The sequence below is a fragment of the Lampris incognitus genome, chromosome 13 (genome assembly GCF_029633865.1).
Source record: "Lampris incognitus isolate fLamInc1 chromosome 13, fLamInc1.hap2, whole genome shotgun sequence".
NCBI lineage: Eukaryota > Metazoa > Chordata > Actinopteri > Lampriformes > Lampridae > Lampris > Lampris incognitus.
This window is the reverse complement of record NC_079223.1, coordinates 36,896,841-36,916,646: the sequence shown is the minus strand read 5'-3', so window position 1 is coordinate 36,916,646 and position 19,806 is coordinate 36,896,841. Positions and strand designations below refer to the sequence as shown.

Sequence of the window (19,806 nt, the reverse complement as noted above, 5' to 3'; positions counted from 1 at the left end):
TTAGGTTCAGATATTTTTATTTATGTGTACATTTCTGGCACCAGTGTTTCCTCGGTATTCATTTAGCAGCAGTGGTGCGCCGCCACAGCAAGGGAATTTACAGCAAGAGAAAAGTGAAATAAAAAAAAAACACTTATTGAAAACAAAACAAAAAAAGTCCAGTCTTTTAGAAGTAATGATTATATATTACGGTTAAAATCATGTTAGCACTAGAACCTCGACTTGGGTCATAACTTGGGCCCAAACAGACAGATAAAGGACAAATGTAGAATCGTCACTCAAAAGCACCACACAAAAATGAGAGGAAGCACTGTGGTAAACCTGTATAGGAAAACAATCAGTTAGGTGATATTTATGTACAACACACATTGTACTTTTTAATAATGGCAAGCGAACACTCAAGGGGCCATCCACTTGTGTTGCTGGTATCGGTGGGACATTCAGTTGGACACAGATTGACAAGCCCAAAGTTCCTCTGAAAGTTGCAGGGTATTTGTAGATGCAGAGTCTCTGTATGAGTGCCACTCACAGGATCCCTGTTGGCTATAGTTGCGCTCCATCTGGGGTGCCGGCTTGCCACTTGTTACATTGCAGCAAGGGTGGAACAACACTGGTTTTGCCAACCTGACCCACAGCACACATTATAGCTAAACCCTGATTACATCTGTCACTGGGTTACAATCACAATGCTTGCAGAAGCACAAACATGATTTTAAGTTTGGCTTTTATGGTTAATTTTTCTTTTTTTTAAAGCCCGAAGCCTACAGCTGCCACCCACAAACCTTTTGCTCTGCCCTCGCTGCAGTGTAAGAAGTGGCAATGTCCAAGCTGAGTGCACCTATAGCTTATTGTGATCCTGTCAGTGAGTGATTTTCGCCTACAGCTCAGAGGTGCTTTGCATCTAAGATGATGGGAGGAGGGCACTCAACTTACTGTCAAGCCAGCAGAAGTGTGCTTCCTTCAGAAATATTCCTCAGTCACTATCCTTCAGAAATGTGTGCACATGAGAGCCAGTGTACAGATTACAGGGTTGCCATCTTGTTGCACCACAATGATGATGATCATGTGCAAAATTTCCACACGCAGCTGTGAACATCAAACATGAGTCACAACAAAATCAGTAGGCTCAGTAATAGGTCTCCATCATCATCTTAGAACAAGGACACATTGTCAGCGGTGAAGGTCCACTCTTTATTTGCATGTTCTGTAGCCTTCACATTTGTGTCCCGCAGATGGCATGTATAGTTATTGTCGCATCTCGGATTAAGATACAATATATGAGAAGCCGGCATGTCTATGTGGAGCGCACCTATAACTAACTGATCCTGAGTGAGTGAGTTTCACCTATGGCTTCTAGAGGTGCTTCACTTCTAAAAACTGAAGGAAATCAAGTCTAGATATACGCCTGCAAAATGCCAATGACCATTCCCTCTGGAGAGGACTCGACTCTGCATGACTCCTCTGCCTGGCTTGGCTTTGAGAAGACATGTTCCTTTACATCAAGAGAGTGAGATGCATATTAGATAATAGGTTAGTACATGTTAAGCACAGCAATGAATATTACTTTAGACCAAGTTTGTGGGCCTGTAAAATGTTGGCCATAATTCTTACCATGGTGACCTCATCATATTTCCTCTACATAGGGATGTGGAAAACTGGGTCCAGACTTCACCTGGCCATCTGTATTCCCTGCGTGGTGAAGTGGGCAAACCTCTGGCCATGGCTGCAGTAGTAAATTTTAAAAAAATTAAGTTTACCTTGCTGTCCCAGATTACTGCTAATATCTTGAATTTATCTTGATTTTGTTTTTTTTAGAGGTATCCTTCAATCTCAAGATTCTCCATCAAAATTGTGCACCACTACCTCCTTAAGCAAGGCATGTCATGCTGAAGAAGAGAACAGAGTACAATACATTCAAGTTAAGTTCACGTTAAGTTTAGTTGGAGGCCCAACTCAGTATTTCCAGTCAGAAAGGGCTTAACAGGCCCACAAGTTTACATCAAACGAAACAGGATGACAACCCTTGACTTAAGCCCTCATAGTAGCAAGAAGTTGCCCCAAAAAACCCAAAGGTAAAAGTCAAGTCAAGTGAATTTCATTTGTATAGCCCAATATCACAAATTACAAATTTGCTTCAATGGGCTTTACAGCAACACAACATCCTGTCCTTAGACCCACGCATCGGATAAGGAATAACTCCCTGAAAAAAAACCTTTAACAAAGGGGAAAAAAGGGCAGAAATTTTGGGGGAAAACCACAGGGGGGGGGCCCCTTCCTGGACCAAAGCAAAAATGAAATTGCATTTATTGAACCATATCTATTTAGTACCAAAGTTATACTTACAATTGTGAAATCAAATGGAGCCTCCATGACAACATATACCAGGAGTACTGCAAATATAGCAAAGTTGTGTTGGTAATTTTTTTTTTTGTGCATGTGAAGTCAGCAAGCTGTATGAACAGAAAAAGAGAACCCTGTATTGCGACAGTATGACTCTATTGCGTTAACAAAAACAGCTTTAGGTGGAACTGGGGAGAAGAGAAACGGCTAAAGCTGTGTCAGAGAGTACTGACATTACGCTGCCATCATTTGGGCCTTGTTACATTTACACACGAGCCCAATTCCGGTTAAGGAAAAAGCTGCACGTGTGAAAAGAGCGATAGCTACTGTTAATGGACATTCTGTACGAGAGCATGAATTGAAAAATGTGTTAAAAGGAGAAAATGAAAAAATTAATATATTTTTAACATGTTTTATCACGTACAGAATGAAAAATAAAATAAAAAAAATTAAAATAAAAAAATAGTTTTTCCTTCTGTATATGATAAAACATGTAAGTCGTGTGTTCACTGAAACAGGATGGGTGCATTGAAGTTGCATTAATGCATAAGTGAAGATGACCTGTACAGACTGTCTGAAGAACAGGCAAAGATGCAGCATTGATATTGTGTAGTCATGGAAATTGTGCAGCCCCTCGGTTCATTCTTGGTTTTGATGGAAATTCCACATACCCCACACCGTTAACAGTGTGTGGTCACGTCTATAAGGCATGAAAATGATACCGTGTTAGTCATGCGATCACTGTAGGTTGTAGTTTGAATGAACTATTTTACAGCTTATCTAGATGTATGGCCATGTAAATATTAAAAACTAAGAAAAAATAATCTATTTAAAGTAATGTAAATTATACACACCTTTCAGTATGCCAGTGAATGTGACAATCTTTGCTTTCTGTGTAGTTAAGGTTGGTTCTGAAAGAGGAGTCCTTCCTGGACGTGGAATGAGGTGCTTGGGCAGTGTCTCCATGTTCTGAGGTGAACAAACATCTTTTGGCAGAACAGCTGGTATTTCCTTGTGTTCAGCAAGTAAAGGACAGTTGCAGTCAATTTTGGCAGGTGGATATAGAAGAACTTCCTCAGTACTGTGCATATCTTGAGGACCAGATTCTGCAAAGGTGTCAGACACATCTGATTCAAGTGTCATGTTGCAATGGACAGTTCCTTGGCTTAGAGCAGGGGTCCCCAGCCTTTTTTGCACCACGGGCCGGTTTAATATTGACAATATTCTGGTGGACCGGGGGAGTGGCGGGGGTGGGTTAATAACGATCGAAATATAGGTTAGTCTTTTATAAGTCAATAGTATCATAACATTTAAAGTAACGTGCTGAAGCAGGTTTGAGGGCTTTATTGCCTCATTAGACGGCTTGTCTCCGCGTATCACACACACGGGTCTCGGAGCATGCGAGTCACCGGTCACAATAAAGCCGTATTTTAATTATGACTCCCCATATTTCCTATTAAAGGAAGCTTTCTTTTGTTTTGTTTTGTTTTTTTTGCTGCCGGCGTTTGCTGTCTCTGCATTATCATCATCATTAGACCTTTTCTCTCCCTTACCTCTTCCGAAGAAACTCTCAAGCGACGTCTGTTTTTTACCGGTACTCATGGAAGCTAACTAGCTGCTAGTAGTGAGTTGACTGAGTGTGTCTCTGAGTTATGAAGTTACGTTACCATTGGTCTGCCGAATGTCACGTGAACGAGTAATAAAATTACATCATTGTATACACGTCAAGTATCCATTTCAAATTAAAAGCCCTCTAGCGTTACACAGTCCGGCTGGACTGGGCTTTTATTTGAATATTGTATATCATATTGTTTCCTTGCGGCCCGGTAGCACATGCTTTGCGGCCCGGTGCCGGTCCGTGGCCCGGTGGTTGGGGACCCCTGGCTTAGAGCATGGGCAGTGCCAAGTGTTTCTTTTTTTTGTCAAAACACAGTTACTCTCCCTAAACAGGAATAATATGAGATGCGTATTTCCAGAACTGACACATATATATTCGATGTCTCATTGCCAAATGTGACCTCTTTACTCAGTGGGCAGCTCGCAGACCCCTGAACCCCAATAAGCGGGCCCACTGATTTGTTCATAATGAATTACGGAATGTGCATGTAATTCTTTTGGGCCTTGACTTGAGTATTTTGGGGTTGCTTATCCAGATGATCTGGGCTGGATTTGATGATGCAGGTGTGTCTTCACTGTTAGTGTAATGTCCAGGCCTGTAAAAACGTACTCAACACACGATTTGATACAATACTGGGTTCATGATACGATTTTCTAATGATTTTTTGAACAAAAGATTGAAGACCAGTTATGACTGAAAGATTCCTTTATTTCTCAGACAAAAACATACAAAATATGTTTTCGCTTATCTTTTCTTTATCAAATTTAAGAATCCTTTTTTATTCCTGAAGTAGGGTATAAACTATACAAAACAATGCATATTTCATTTTCTTTGTAAAAGTGAAATTGAAAATGTGTTTTGTCTTAACAAAAAAAAAACATTTCTCAGACAAAAATCTACAAAATACATTTTCTCATCCTTTCTTTATCAAATTAATGAAATTAATGAATCCTTTTTTAATTTCTGAGGTAGGGTATATATAAACTATACAAAACTGCATATTTCCTTTTCTCCTTCTTCTGGCTGCTCCTGTTGGTGGTCACCACAGCGGATCATTCTGCATCTTCCTCTGTCACACCAGCCACACGCATGTCCTCCCTCGCCACATCCATAAACCTCCTCTTTGGCCTTCTACTTTCCATCTTGCCTGGCAGCTCCATATTCAGCATCCTGCATCATTCCAGCAACGGGCTAAAGCGACGTTTGTCTGTGGCCGCCATGTCTTTGCACCTTGATACAGCTACTGATGCGAGTGATGATGTAGTATGTTGAACAAGTGACTTCAAAAGTAAATAGTGCACTCTTCGGTTTTAAATGTGTATCGCTTTTTTTTCATCTCACCGATTTGAATCACCACATATCTGCATCGGGAATTTACTGTCTCACAAAGAATCGTTCCATTCCTAGTCATGACTGTTGGATAGGAAGTTGTCCTGTGGGCTGTCAACCACTGGTGACTGGAGCATGCAAAGGTGATGGAGGGTGCAGAGATGCTGGAGGCTGCAGAGACGCTGGAGGCTGCACAGGCGCTGGAGGCTGCACAGGCGCTGGAGGCTGTGGAGGCCCTGGAGGCTACAGAGACGATGGAGGCTATGGAGGCCCCGAAGGGTGCAGAGACAGTGGAGGCTACAGAGGTTCTGGAGGGTGTGGAGGCACAGGGACCTGTTGACGGGGCTGACCTGCACATGGCTCAAAAATAAAATTTGCCAGGTTGTAGTCCTTGCACAGTAGCAGCAGTGATAATGATGGCTTTTGACACATCCACCGTGGCGTCTGTATGTTTTATACCCTACAAACAAAGAGAAGTCCAGTTTACAAACTACTCATACATACTTTATTCTTCAGGCAGTGTTCAAAATTAAAGTTGTGTAAGAATTGACATTGGGATAAAATGCTTAATAATAATGATAATGGTGTTGTAATTAGTAGTGGTATGTGTCCCGGTCGCTGCACTAGCGCCTCCTCTGCTTGATCGAGGCATCTGTTCATGGAGGAGGGGGAACTTGGGGGCGGGGGGTAGCGTGATCCTCCCACACGCTACGTCCCCCTGGTGAAACTCCTCACTGTCAGGTGAAAAGAAGCGGCTGGCGACTCCCCATGTATCAGAGGAGGCATGTGGTAGTCTGCGGCCCTCCCCGGATCGGCAGAGGGGGTGGAGCAGCGATCGGGACCGCTCAGAAGAGTGGGGTAATTAGATGGGCGCAATTGAGGAGAAAAAGAAAAATCCAAAAAACAAAATCATTTCGACTTAAACGGCTATCTCGGGAAAATAATCTTATCATTGTATCTACGTGATTTGCCACCTTGTCGACGTCTCGTTTTGACATCTTGTGTGGTTCTGTGTGATCTTGACAAGTTCAAGTTTTGCCCCCTTCGCATTGCGCACCCTCTCTTGCAGTCCGCAGACAGATCCCTCTCACATTTTGACAGGCTTATTTATTGCACACACAAAAAAAAAACATCCGGGTAGCAGAGCAGAAATCTGAGAGCCGACGTTTTACGAGTGCGCGCAGTAAATCTGCAAGCAACAATACGTCTGAGAGCAGGCATGCAGCGTGAGCAGAGGCGGGCAAATCTGAGCGTGAGCAGGGGCTATTTGAGGGCGAGGGCAGCATTTTGAGGGAAAGCGTTTCAAAATCTGAACATGAAATCAATAAGTCATGATCTCAAATTGAAAGACCACGCTCTTGGATAAAGATAGGAAAGTGTGTGTGTGTGTGTGTGTGTGTGTGTGTGTGTGTGTGTGTGTGTGTGTGTGTGCATCCGCATACTATGCGTGTTTTGAGACGAGGTTGCAAACTGAGAAGTATTGTTTTTTATTTGTTTTGGGTGGCTGGAGAAATTGCCTCTGTTTGAGGGGATTTCCATCGAGGGGGAGTATTATTGGTGTATGTATCGCTGTGTCATTTGGTCGCTTTTCAGTCAGGGGCGTTTTGCGTTGTTTCTAAGTTAGACTGTATGTGTGTAAACACTATACATACACCCCCCTTCCCATCCACCCCTTTATGTTTGTGCTATGTTTATCTGTTGTCTTGTTTCACCCCGTTTATTGTAAAGTGACTTTGAGTGTTAGAAAAGCGGTATGTGACTGATTTATTATTATTATTATTATTATTAATTTGCAAATACTTGAATTGTGCCATTTTACTTCAGCGTAATTGAATTCAATTGTTCCTGAGCACATCAACCCTTCAGATTAACTTCTTAAAATGCAAATGTTATTTTCCATGTTGTTAGTTTTATTTTGAACAGCACAGAATAATACACAGGACTAACACATGAACGTAGCACATGTTGCTACTGACAAATATCGTGATGCAGGTCTATAATTCGGTGCTTTCTGAAACTAGGCATAAATTGACAGTCATGCGTTGATTAAAGCATCTGAAATTATGTTTTTAATATGAATGTCTTTCTGACATCTTTTGAATATGATTATTTTTAGAGGCTGTGTGGAAAATAAGCAGCAAAAAGTAATCCGCTAGATCCGACAGAATTAGTGTTAAAAGTATAAATTTATCTTTTCATTATCCTCAAGTCGGTCGTCTTAGTTGGTGTTTTCTTCCTCCATCATTTGCAGCCAGGGTTGAGTTCTGTGTGAAGGGCGGCACCTCGGCGTCTTTTATCTTTGTCAAAAAGTGTGAATGATTCTGGAAAAACAAGTTGCACTGAAGCTCATTTTCTGCGAGACCTCCATTAAACACTCGTTTCCCACCGCCAAGTTGCAAACTAACAATCCCTCCTTGTTGTGGTTTCCGTGCCGTCTTATTCCCACCGAAGCTCAAACACCGCCGGCAAGATGGCCTCATCTATATCTGAAGAGGGATCTAAGACTCAGATGCCTGGGCTTTACGCCCGTCTGTCCATCCATCCATTATCCAAACCACTTATCCTGCTCTCAGGGTTGTGGGGATGCTGGAGCCTATCCCAGCAGTCATTGGGCGGCAAGCGGGGAGACACCCTGGACTGGCTGCCAGGCCATCACAGGGCCCACACACACACACAAACTAAAAAAAAATCACTCTACAATTCATTGTTACTGAGTGGGTCATAAACCCATTAAACTACAGCTTGTTAAAAACTACTTCGAGCAGTATGCAGTTCAATATTAAGATATTACAGATTTTTAGAACGCGATTTTATTCAACATATATATAAAAAGATTTTAAAGACTGACCATAGGTTTAGAGTAAGTTGGTTGGTTGGTGAGTTGGACGGTTTTAGTCCCTATACATTAAATCTCTAATGATGGGGACGATGACTAAAGCTTGGATTATATCAACAATTTGTCCGTATGTTCTGTGTATATACATCTGCATATAAAAAAACCCCGTGTTATTGTAATTGGAGCTGCTTCTCTCGTGATGAAACTCTGCTGGCTTTTCGACTAGTCAAGCTGTAAATGCGAGGCGTCTCACTACATACACCATGTTGTTGTTGGCATGTGGAGCCCAGTTTGGGGAATCACGCACGGCTACAACGGGAAGTAGTGAAGTCTTTGTATTTGCTTTTATCTTCTTAGTCATGGATGACCCTGTCTGCCCAGTCTAAACAAAAACCCGCCAATTCGACCGCCTCAGCACAGCTCCAACTTGTGCAGGCTTCTAAAGTAAAGCCAAAATAAAATATTAGAGTAATTATAGCTGAAGCTATCCATCCGGGCTCTGTTTGTGGTGGGTCCTCTCGATAATGAAAAACACTAATAACCCCCCCCCCATACAAACAGGAAAATAAAATGTTAGTACACCAAATCCGGTGAAATAACGACACAGCAATGCAAAGGAAAAGTGGTGTGCTTATAGGCCTTGTGTACTGAACACACTGAGCTCCTCCAGGATGCCTTGCATAGCACACAGGGGTAGTCGGGTCAGCCTTTGCTAGCACCGCACATTTCACACAAGACACACATTTCACGGCACATTGTGGATGCAAAAAAAAAATCAATTTTGTGTAAAAAAAAAAGAAAAAGAGGAAGAATTAAGTCAAAACACAGAAAGGTAGCTGGGGAAAAGTCAGTACTGACTCATGACACCGGTGCCTTACTAACCTCTCTCACATGATGTCTGTGTGTTGGAGCGCGGAGGAACCCTTAGAGCCGCTTCTCACGTCGGCCCGTGCTGCAGCACCATATTGAATTGTCAGCAAAACTATAAAATGGAGGATGTGTATGTGCAGAGACTGTGGTAGAGGCTGGCACTGGGCGAGCAGGGAAACACATTGTGTTGTGTGGTAAATTCGTGGACAACACACTGTCCTCATCTCTGTGTTGCTCCGACAGAGGGCCTTGACCTTGTTGGCAGTCAGGAGGTCGCGGTATATTCCTGCTGTGTTATCAAAGCTGCCACGCTGTCACGATACTGTAAGAGGAAACGGCCTGTGTCGTGTGCAGCACGATAATGACGGTGATAAGGGAATGATGAAATATCATGATGGATCACTTGGTTGTCTAAAAATGTTTAGGGATTTGCAGCGGTGGTACCATTCATTAAAAAAATATAAAATAAAAAGAAGACATATTTAATAGATAATATTTTGTCCCTTTACTTTTTTCTTGGAAACATACTAATACTGTATATGCATTATATTTGCAGGGTTTGTTAATGTTGAAATGCTGTTTCCTTGGCTGTATTTTGAGATTAAATAATTCCGGGAGTTAAATAATTTTGGCGATTTACTTAGAAATTAAATAGGTTTTTTTATGTAATTTTTGGATTTGTTGGATCAAATTGGTGCTTCAGATTTTGTGTTAAATTTGCCCCTCCGCAATATAAAACCGTAAGTTAAAATGAGAATCTGTTCTTGCTGCAGCCTTGCAGGATGTGCAGTATTTATAAACGTCCGTAAACTAAATTGTGTAACATATCATGTAAAATGTATGTGTGTACTTGACATTGATTCTCATCGGAGCCTGATGTAAAGTCTGCATATCTGAAGGAGTTCGAAAGCAAAATGTTGCACTTTTACAGAAACGGCATGATTTCTGCAGTCGTCCAGCTGCCCTTCTGTGAGCGGCGTGTGACAGGAAAGACAACGTCTGAGTGTTTTCATGAGAAAGGTGAAGGGGGCTCTTCACTGGAATGTGACTTGGTGTGTATTTTTAGTCATGAACATGGCCCGAAGAGTCGTTTGGTTTCTTTAATGCCTCGTCTTAGTACGTTCCTGTGTAAGCCGCGGTATCGGCACGCACTTTGGTTTAATCCAGAAAACGAGCTGAAATTGTTGGAGCGAAGGGTGCAGCTGAGACAACATGCAGATGTAGTACCTTACTAGAAATGTGTGTAAGACAGATGTTTTGGTTTTGTTTAGAGGCCTCGAACCACTGCGGCGGTTTTCATACGGGTGCCATCAGGGGGTCTGGAGCAGTGGTTCTCAACCCCAGTGCTTGGGGGCCCTCATAAAAAAAGAATTGCCAATTATTCCACCTGTCGATCAGGAATTATGTTTTTTAGACCCGGCACAGCAGGTGAACATATTTAGCTACCTGGCAGATTAGAAAGTCTGCAGGACCGTGTGTCCTGAGGACCAGAGCTGAGAGTCTGCAGGTTTTCATTCCAACCAAACACCGCAACACTTAATTCGGTCAATTTTTTGTACCTGAACCCCCTGTTCACTGGTTGAAGTTGTGCTAGGTAATGAGTGGGGCAGATAGTGTGGTGGGTGGGGATGGGGGGGCGTTGCGGCAGTAAAACACCGGCCCCGTCACCACATGGTGAAGAATTACTTGGCCTTCCACATCAAAGTGGTCAAAACATGAGTAAACCAGCAGATTGATGTGGTTCAATGGAAAGGACCAAATGAGGTGCGCCTTTCTCAGAAAGTTTTGTTTTCCATTTTTCGGCTAACACGTGTTTACAGTGCTGCAGTGAGGAAGTGGGTTTTTCACAAAATATCTATCTGCTGATGCTGACGACACTGAGACGAAAGGGTGGCCCTTAGGGACTCACAAATAACAGCCCTGGGTTTCATTAACTGCTGTGTGTGTTTGTGTGTGTCCACTTGCCTGTGTGTGTTCGTATTTGTTTACTGTATAGGTAAGTCGCTAGGTCTTTATTTCAAGCATAGAAAGCAAATGTAATTATTTTAAACACGGCAAACAAACAAACAAATGTTACACGTTCGAAAAGGAGCAGGAGGAAGTTTCTACTTATAATATCCTGCCCCCTCTCTGATGCTCAGTCTATACGGTCTCATTAGTAAACTTATTTTTTACACATAAGTGTGTATGCCTTACTCAATCACTTACCTTGTCAATGAGTCAAAAAAAACAAAACAATAGTAATGATGGAAATTAAAAATAATGAAAGTGAGAAAAATAGTGGAAAAAATGAAAAAATGTACTCGTACTGCTTGTGTGCACTTACTTTATGAATGTGTGTGTGTTTGTTAGTTTACATCCGAATGTGTACATTTATATGTGTGCCTGTTTGTATCTTTTTCAATTGCATGTTCATATTTTCACTTCTGTAGTGTGTGTGAGCACACCCATACAAGATTGTATGTTTCTGTGCCTGTGAATAAGGTGCACTACCCATGTCTCAATAATGTATGCGTGTACATCTCACTATATATATACAAAATCTTTTTTTCCTGTATCCGTGTCGATATTCTGCTCCTCATTAGTTGAGCACTCAACACCATCGACGGTTTCGGAAAAAAAAGGATATATATTTATATACATACATATACACATACATATACATATATACATATATATACACATACATATACACATACATATATTTATATATATATATATATACACACACACACACACATACATAAAATCCAGTGAGTCAAGTGAATATTCTATGAGACAGTACAAGCCTGTTTCATGCCATAAGCAATCATCATGAAACATGCTTTTACTGTCTCATAGAGTATTTACTGGACTCACTGGATTGTTTTGCTCCTTATTTGTTGAGCACTTTCCCTACCGTTGAGTGTTCCTTTTAACAAAGTTATATATATATATATGTGTGTGTGTGTGTGTGTGTGTGTGTGTGTGTGTGTGTGTGTGTGTGTGTGTGTGTGTGTGTGTGTGTGTGTGTGTGGGCGCGCGCCTATGATGTGTCGGGGGTTGCAGTTGGGATCTCAAGTCCTGTTTTTCCAACAACATGCGCCACAACACATGAACCTGAGGTCCAGTTTTTGGCAGTGACTTACTGTCCCGTACTTCAGCAGGCTGCAGGAACAATAAACAGTTAGGCTGACTGTTCAGCATGCATTATCTTGTGGTTCTGCATGACTCGGTGAGATGCTTTGAAATTAAAGCATCCAATATCTGGCATTTGTAGCCCAGTCTCATATGTACTGTCTATTTCTACAATCAGGATATATTATCGATGTTTTTTCCAGCTTTGGTATTTATCCTCTATTGTTTTTCATATTTGTGACCTATATCCTAACACTGTTTTCTTTCTCTGTCTTTATTTCAGTTGATATGACCCATGTGCATCACTTCCGGGGCGTGACCTCAGCATCATTGAGAGATGGAGGAGGGTTGGTGAGGACTCTGTGCAGAGGGAAGAAAGGCGGGTGTTGGTGTCCTCTGTGGTTTATAACTGCTGCTTCAGAACTGGCAGGGTGCAGCCTTTTGTGTCTTGACATTCTGCTCTGTGATTGAGAAATCGGTTAACTGTATTCAATCTGTGATCTGAACCCCCCCTCCCCACACACACACACACACAACCGCCACTGAGGTCATATAAAAATCAAGTATCCATAAAGATGATCCAAAGTAAGGTTTAAAACTGATGGCCACCATTTTGTAGTTTACACCCAGAGGGTTTTGAAGCTCAGCAGTTGTGTATTAATTGGTTTCATGAGAATCGCTTGACGCCCGAAGTATCCAAGTGATTTACTTTTGCCTTCACATATTCAAGTAAGATTTTAAAATGGCCAGTAATGAGGGGATTATTTTCATGACCCAATGGTGTTGTAAATATGTTTGAAACTCCAAGATACATATTTATATATTTTCAGATATGAGGATTAATGAAAAGTATGAGCTGCTGTCATCCTGTAAATTCTATTATTAGCAATTACACGGCTCTCATCCGGCGACAGCGATTTGCTGTTCATCCTAAGAAGCTTTAAACTTTTGATTTTTTTTTTACATTGCGCCCTCGTTGTAGCAACTACATATTAATGAGCGTGAACTTGAAGTGACTCATTCAGACTATATGTGACGTCCCTAAATACCGAAGAGGCTTGTCTGCGTGAAGAAAATAAGATTCCTCTTGCCTCGAGGTGAAAGGCAGTGATCTGGAGCGATAGAGGCGTTTTGTTTTGAGGACTTGAACCGTTGCTGCTGGTTTTAAACCTTCTTGCCTGTAGGCACAGACAGCCTGCAATCCATTTCCCCTCCTGAGAGAGACAGAGAAGAAGAAGTTAGAGAAAGAAAGAAAAGAGCAAGTAAGACGGAGAAATACCAAGAAAGTGAGAGAACTAGAGAGAAGACAGAGAGATAACATCAGATGACAGTACATGCCTTTTCATACTATAGGAGGTGAAGTCCAGGGTGTCCGGGTAGCATAGTGATCTATTCCGTTGCCTACTGACACGGGGATCGGTGGTTCGAATCCCCGTGTTACCTCCGGCTTGGTCGGGCGTCCCTACAGACACAATTGGCCGTGTCTACGGGTGGGAAGCCGGATGTGTCCTGATCACTGCACTAGTGCCTCCTATGGTCGGTCGGGGTGCCTGTTCGGGGGGGAGGGGGAACTGGGGGGAATAGTGTGATCCTCTCATGTGCTTCGTCCCCCTAGCAAAACTTCTCACTGTCGGGTGAAAAGGAGCGGCTGGCGACTCCACATTTAAGGGAGGAGGCATGTGGTAGTCTGCAGCCCTCCCCGGATCAGCAGAGGGGGTGGGGCAGCGACCGAGACGGCTCAGAGAGCGGGGTGGTCGGCCAGGTACAATTGGGGAGAGAAAAAAAAAGGGGGGGATCCCAAAAAAAAAAAGAAAAAAAAAGAGGTGACGTCCAAAGAGTATTTGTGAGATGGAGGACAGCAAATGGAAACGGAGGGTGTGTGTGCGTGCATGTGTGTGTGTGTGTGTGTGTGTGTGTGAGTGTGTGTGTACACGTGCATGTGTGTGTTTGAGAGTAAGGGAGAGCGAGAGGTATTTAAAAGGAGGAGAGCTATAATTGTCTGCCTTTATGCATGGTTCTCATTTTAGAGCCCTGTGCTGTCGAGTTGGAGAGGTTAGCAGAAGTGAATCTTGACTCTGTAAAAATCTGTATCTGTTTAACGATGACACTTTGCCAATAAAACATCTCAAACTTGGAAAGGTCAAAGACTGGATATCTGTTAATCTGACTGGGCGTCTGTTAACATTTTACACATTGGGAACATTGTAAAAAGTCTGCGTTTTGCATTAATAAACATAAAGACATGCCGTTTGGCTTGCAGGCCTGCTGCATTAATCAAAAGTGCCTTGCATATGGATGCATCATAAATATGTGTGCCCCCCCCCCCATTCAACTTAAACTCCTATCTGGTAGATCTGCTGCCATTTTCCAGCCCATTAGCGACAGAAACACAAAATAACCTACAGTTAATGGTATATTTGAAATTGTATCATTTGTCCATTCACAGTCAGTCTCAGATAACATTGGCTTCAGTAATTTCGCTACAACACCCCACCCCCTCCCTAAAAAAAATCAATTATTCAACATTTTTGTCACAAATTCCTGATTTCTCTCGACATTTTTTTCTTTGCTTTGAACTGTCGCAGCCCAAACTTGCCCCTGAAATCTATTTGGCCCTTTCCCAGAGAGTTGAACCAGTTCATCTGGACACAATGTTTATTGAGAGAGAACCCTTGGTTCATCGCTCATCTCCGTGACCTCTTCAGTCCCAGCCGACTGCAGGTATCCCCACCCTTATGAACAACACAGAGGCATAATGAACGAAAGCAACAATGAATGATGAGGATTTATTTCGAACATGTAAAAAAGCAGGATATATAACATACAGATAAGCCACTGCCAATAATCTGAAGTGAGCAACAAATCCACACATCAAGCTCAGCAAACAGATCTCCATATGCATCAGGTTATTTGTTACATGTTGGAAAAGGAGTAGGAGGAAGTATACACTTATTTTTTCCTACCCCTTCTCACCTACTCTTAAATCAATTCAGCTACTTTACATCTAAAACTCAATTCCCACCGTACTGTGTAGCTCACATTCAATGCAAGTTGTGCTGCACAATACAAACTCAACTACTGTGAACAATGAGAGAAAAAATAAGAAGAAAAAGAAGACATGAGCGAAAGAAGAAAAAAAAGAAAGAAAAACACCTTAATGTCATGTACCACGAATAAACAGATCTCAATGCTACGTGCAACCCAAATATCCACTCGGTGTCATAGAGAGAAAAATGAAAAATAAAAAGTAATAAGAAATGTTTAGAGATAAGTAGAACTTAGACAGTTAACACAACTCTTCATCGTCCCTGTATCTCCTGATAATCAGACCTTTGTACTTCTTCTTGAACTAACTGCGTATTGTTTGTACTCTGCGTTCCGTGCTCAGACTGTTACACAATTTTACCCCACAGACTGACGTGTCCATGCTCTTCAAAGCTGGACCAGCACATCATTCCTTGAAATTTAATTTCCCTCTCAAATTATATTCCTCTTCTCCGTCTGAGAGTATTTTTTTGTATATTACTCGTTAGTAGATTGTTTCTCGCTTTGAACCTTATTTGTGTTGTGTTGAGTTCTACTAAACCCCTTAACTTCAAGGCACTCGACTTTAAAAACAGCATGTTGGTGTGTTCACGACGACATCCTACATTATTAACCATCCTTATGGCTCTTTTTTTGTAGTATACATAATGGTTGTATATTGGTTTTGTAGGTGTTGCCCCATACCTCCTCGATCAGTTTCATATGCAAACTGCCGTGAGTATTAACGAGTTTCAATGGCCATGTGAGGAATCAGGAACTCTTCAGTTCATTCCACGCACCTGCGCACATGAAATGAACTGAAATATTGTTTCCCCCAGCTCACAGCAGTGCAACACAAAGACAAAAACACATATCCAAACTACAAAAAAAAACTACAAAACACATCCAGCATATCAACAAACAAAAAAAAGGTCTCTGTCCACGACAGCGAACACCAGGATGGCTCTGCGTGGGCTAGCAGTTAGCTTAGCCTGCCCCGCTTCCAGGGAATGTGTACTATTCACAGAGGATTTGGGAATGTTTGCAACCACAGCATTGTAAGATGGTGACAGATGTACTCTTAGCCCCCCCCCCCCCAGTTGAGGGATTTGCCACTGTATTGTTTATAAGGGTGGGGATACCTGCAGCCAGTTTATAAGGGTGGGGATACCTGCAGTCAGCTGAGGCTGAAGCGGTCACTTAGATGAAATGTTTCTCTCCGTAAACTTTCTGTGATTTGCCTTCCTGGGTTATTGAGCATGCATCAAGACGTTTGGCCCTCTCACTGGGGCCCGGTTTAAACCACAGCTGCACTCCATACTCTGGTCTGTCCCTCCGCTGTTTGTTAGAAGCAGATGTGCTCATCTTCTGGATGTCTTCATAGCTTTGTTGTTTTGTTTTGTTCTTTGTTTTTTTTTTTTTTTTAATTTTGGTCATTTCAGTGATGATCAGAAGCTGTCGATGACTTTTATTTCACAATAAGATATTTACCGCCTGAAAAATTAATACCTGTTTAAAAAAAAAAACAAAGAAGAAGATTGACAGCTATGGCATTGTGAGAAGTGTCCTTGTTTGAGGGAATATAGCACCGTCATCACTGCCCGGGATTGTGAGCTGAATTTCTTTTGGGGTGAGGCATCAAAAACAAAAACAACCCTGCAGACCTTGTTTTTTTTTTTTTTTTTGGTTTTTTTTAATTTTGAATGCAGAACTCTGGAAAGGGGAGAGGAGTTAGTGAATATATACATATATATTTAATTTCAGTTATTACAGCTCAACAACTCATGCTGATATTTACGAGCCATAACTCGCACGTCAGGAAAGGTTAGATCACACACACCGCCCCTCTAATGTCTCGTAACCACATGGTGACTGCATAGCTAGTAGAGAAAGCAAAGTGTTCATCAGAAAGACAAACACACCAGTCTTCAACCTTTACTGTTCCCATGTGTATTTTGCCTCTGACAGTCCACCGCTGAGCCCTGTTCTCTCTGCAGCGGTTTGCCACTGGGGAATAAACACGGGGGAGGTGGTTCGCGCTGGCAGCAGACGGTCGTTTCACATGGTGGGGTGCCACGGTGTGTGATGAGTCGTGATGAGGAAGGCTTCCTAACCTGGTCCCGGCCCGGGCCCCGGCTCCGGGCCTTTATCCTGGGTTTGCCACACACAGGTTTGGTTTCCCCCAAAACAACAGTTGAGCCACATCTGCTGAGAGTTCTGAAGCTTGGCTGAAAGTCTTCAAAAAGTTTTTAAATTTCATATTTTAACATCCCTAGGTGGGTGTGTGTGTGTGGGGGGGGGGGGCCCTGCGATGGCCTGGCAGCCTGTCCAGCCTATCCTGCTGCCCAATGGCTGCTGGGATAGGCTCCAGCATCCCAGCGGCCCGAGAGCAGGAGAAGCGGTTTGGATAATGGACAGATGGATATTTTAAAATTTTTGTCGTCGGTCGGTGGTTCGCGGTGTTTGACGTGTTTGTAAATAACGTCCTGTTGCTGGGACTTTGTGTCTTTACGACCTCATTACCCGCGTGTTTGAATTTCACTGTTGGCGTTTCCGCTTTCATTAGCCCTCTTTTGTTCCCCATTTTGTCAGAGTACCTTGGATAAAACATTTGTGGGGAGTTTTTGTGGTTGGGTTTTTTTTCGTTTGTGTGTGTGTGTGTGTGTGTGTGTGTGTGTGTGTGTGTGTGTGTGTTTGAAGTCATGTCGTGATTATGGCAGACTTAACCACAGAAGAGCATCCCTGTTGCTGCTGAAAAGGCAGAAATAGGCAGAGAGGCAGTATCGGGCGGGCTAAGGAGGGTTTGAACCAGGGCCAATCTGTCGGTCAGTACTTAACCAAAGAAATATCCTCTTACCCCAAGGTCGCATTTACGAGTTCATGTTATATTGACAGTTAAGTAACTTTGCAAACACGGTAGAATTTGGCTTTGTCAGAGCACAAACTTGTTTTCGAAGTGGGGGGGGGGGACCAAAACAAGAATATCTCATGATATACAAACCTACATAACAAAACACGTGACATGCAGGACACAACTGCTGATGGAGAGACCGCTGAAGATTTAGGAGGGGTTCAAAGGTTAAAGGTGTGGTCAGGGAAGGTCCTGACCGTGACGATTGAAGGTCGGAGAAGTCACATGACCAAAAGTGTGTTCCCAGCCTCCACAGCTGGATCAGAAACGACTGAACATCCTCTTAACTCCGGTTTGGTGTTGAACGTGTTTTGCGCCCGATGCAGGCCTCCGTGTGTGGAGTCTCTCTGATAACATGAACTGCCACCGAGGCCCTTCCCCTCCAAGTCTTATCAAACACCAAATATTTGACCTGATGCAAGTCTCTTTTTTTGGAAACCTCTGTAAAACTGGAGATAAACGCTCAGATCACGGACTTATTTTTGGCGTGTAGTTATACAACAAGTGTAGAAACGCATTCCCATCTTATCGGCTGTGGTTTTAGCCCACTAGCTCTGCCTCCAAGTTGCAACTATCTCCACCTTGTGGGACTTGTGTCCGGAGTGTCTGAATACGAGTTATCTGCAGGTAGAAGTCTGATTGCAATCCCTGCAGTGTCAGAAGTGGGTGGTGAGACCGCGAGCCAATCGGAAGCGCGTGCGCCCGGAGGCGTGAGGGAGCCGATATGCGGAAGCGCGAGGGTGTGCTTCCCGAAGGAGGGGGGTAGTGTAACGACCACGGATGAATAGACTCGCTAGCCCTTGGCTAATGGGTCAGACTCTTTAGGTGACTGGTTAGTGTGGTCGCCCATGGTGCGAGCGACCCGGGTTTGCGTCCCGTCTGCCCCCCCCCTCGAATTCACTACATTGAAAATCCTCCTGAATGTAGCCCACTGTGCACTTTCTCATTCACTGCCGTGTTAGATATATTACATGTAAAGATGGGTGGAAAGATGATGTATTTGGCGAGTTTGCAGCCACAAATGCATCTCAGCCCATCTCTGAAGGTTAAGGCAATCAGCCCACAGTCTGCTCCCAAAGCATCAAGGGAGCATTTACGTTTGGATTTTGATGCTAATGAGCATGATCAGATTTCTGTCTGATGATCCAGGATGTGGGCGGCACGGTGGCGCAGTGGTTAGCGCGGTCGCCTCACAGCAAGAAGGTCCTGGGTTCGAACCCCGGGGTAGTCCAACCTTGGTGGGTCGCCCCAGGTCGTCCTCTGTGTGGAGTTTGCATGTTCTCCCCGTGTCTGCGTGGGTTTCCTCCGGGGGCTCCGGTTTCCTCCCACAGTCCAAAGACATGTAGGTCAGGTGAATTGGCCGTACTCAATTGTCCCTAGGTATGAATGTGTGTGTCGGCTCTGTGATGGCCTGGCGGCCTGTCCAGGGTGGCTCCCCGACTGCTGCCCAGTGACTGCTGGAATAGGCTCCAGCATCCCTGAGAGCAGGATAAGCGGTTTAGATAATGGATGGATGGATGGATGGATAGATGGATCCAGGACACATTTTAATACCAGGTGTAAACGGGGTTTTAGGGTTCTGGGATGAAACGGTACAAGAAAACTTGGTGTATAGGGTGGCGGGGGGGGGGGGTTAATCAGGGCAGGTATTGACATGCAAATATAAAGGGGACTACATCATGACCTATGACCCAATGTTGGTTGTTAGAGATAAGGGTTTATGGAGGGGCAAGACTGGGTCACTCACATTTGACCTTATGT

General features: G+C 43.2%; 1 long non-coding RNA gene across 2 annotated transcripts in view; it reads left to right on the top strand.

The window, feature by feature from the left end:
- Window positions 1-14,316, top strand: part of LOC130122846 (uncharacterized) — an 87,721-nt gene extending 73,405 nt beyond the window's left edge. For both annotated transcript variants that reach the window (XR_008811270.1, XR_008811269.1), the window contains one exon: window positions 12,394-14,316. This is a non-coding gene — a long non-coding RNA (uncharacterized LOC130122846). The remainder of the gene's footprint in view (window positions 1-12,393) is intronic.
- The last annotated feature ends 5,490 nt before the right edge of the window (window positions 14,317-19,806 follow it).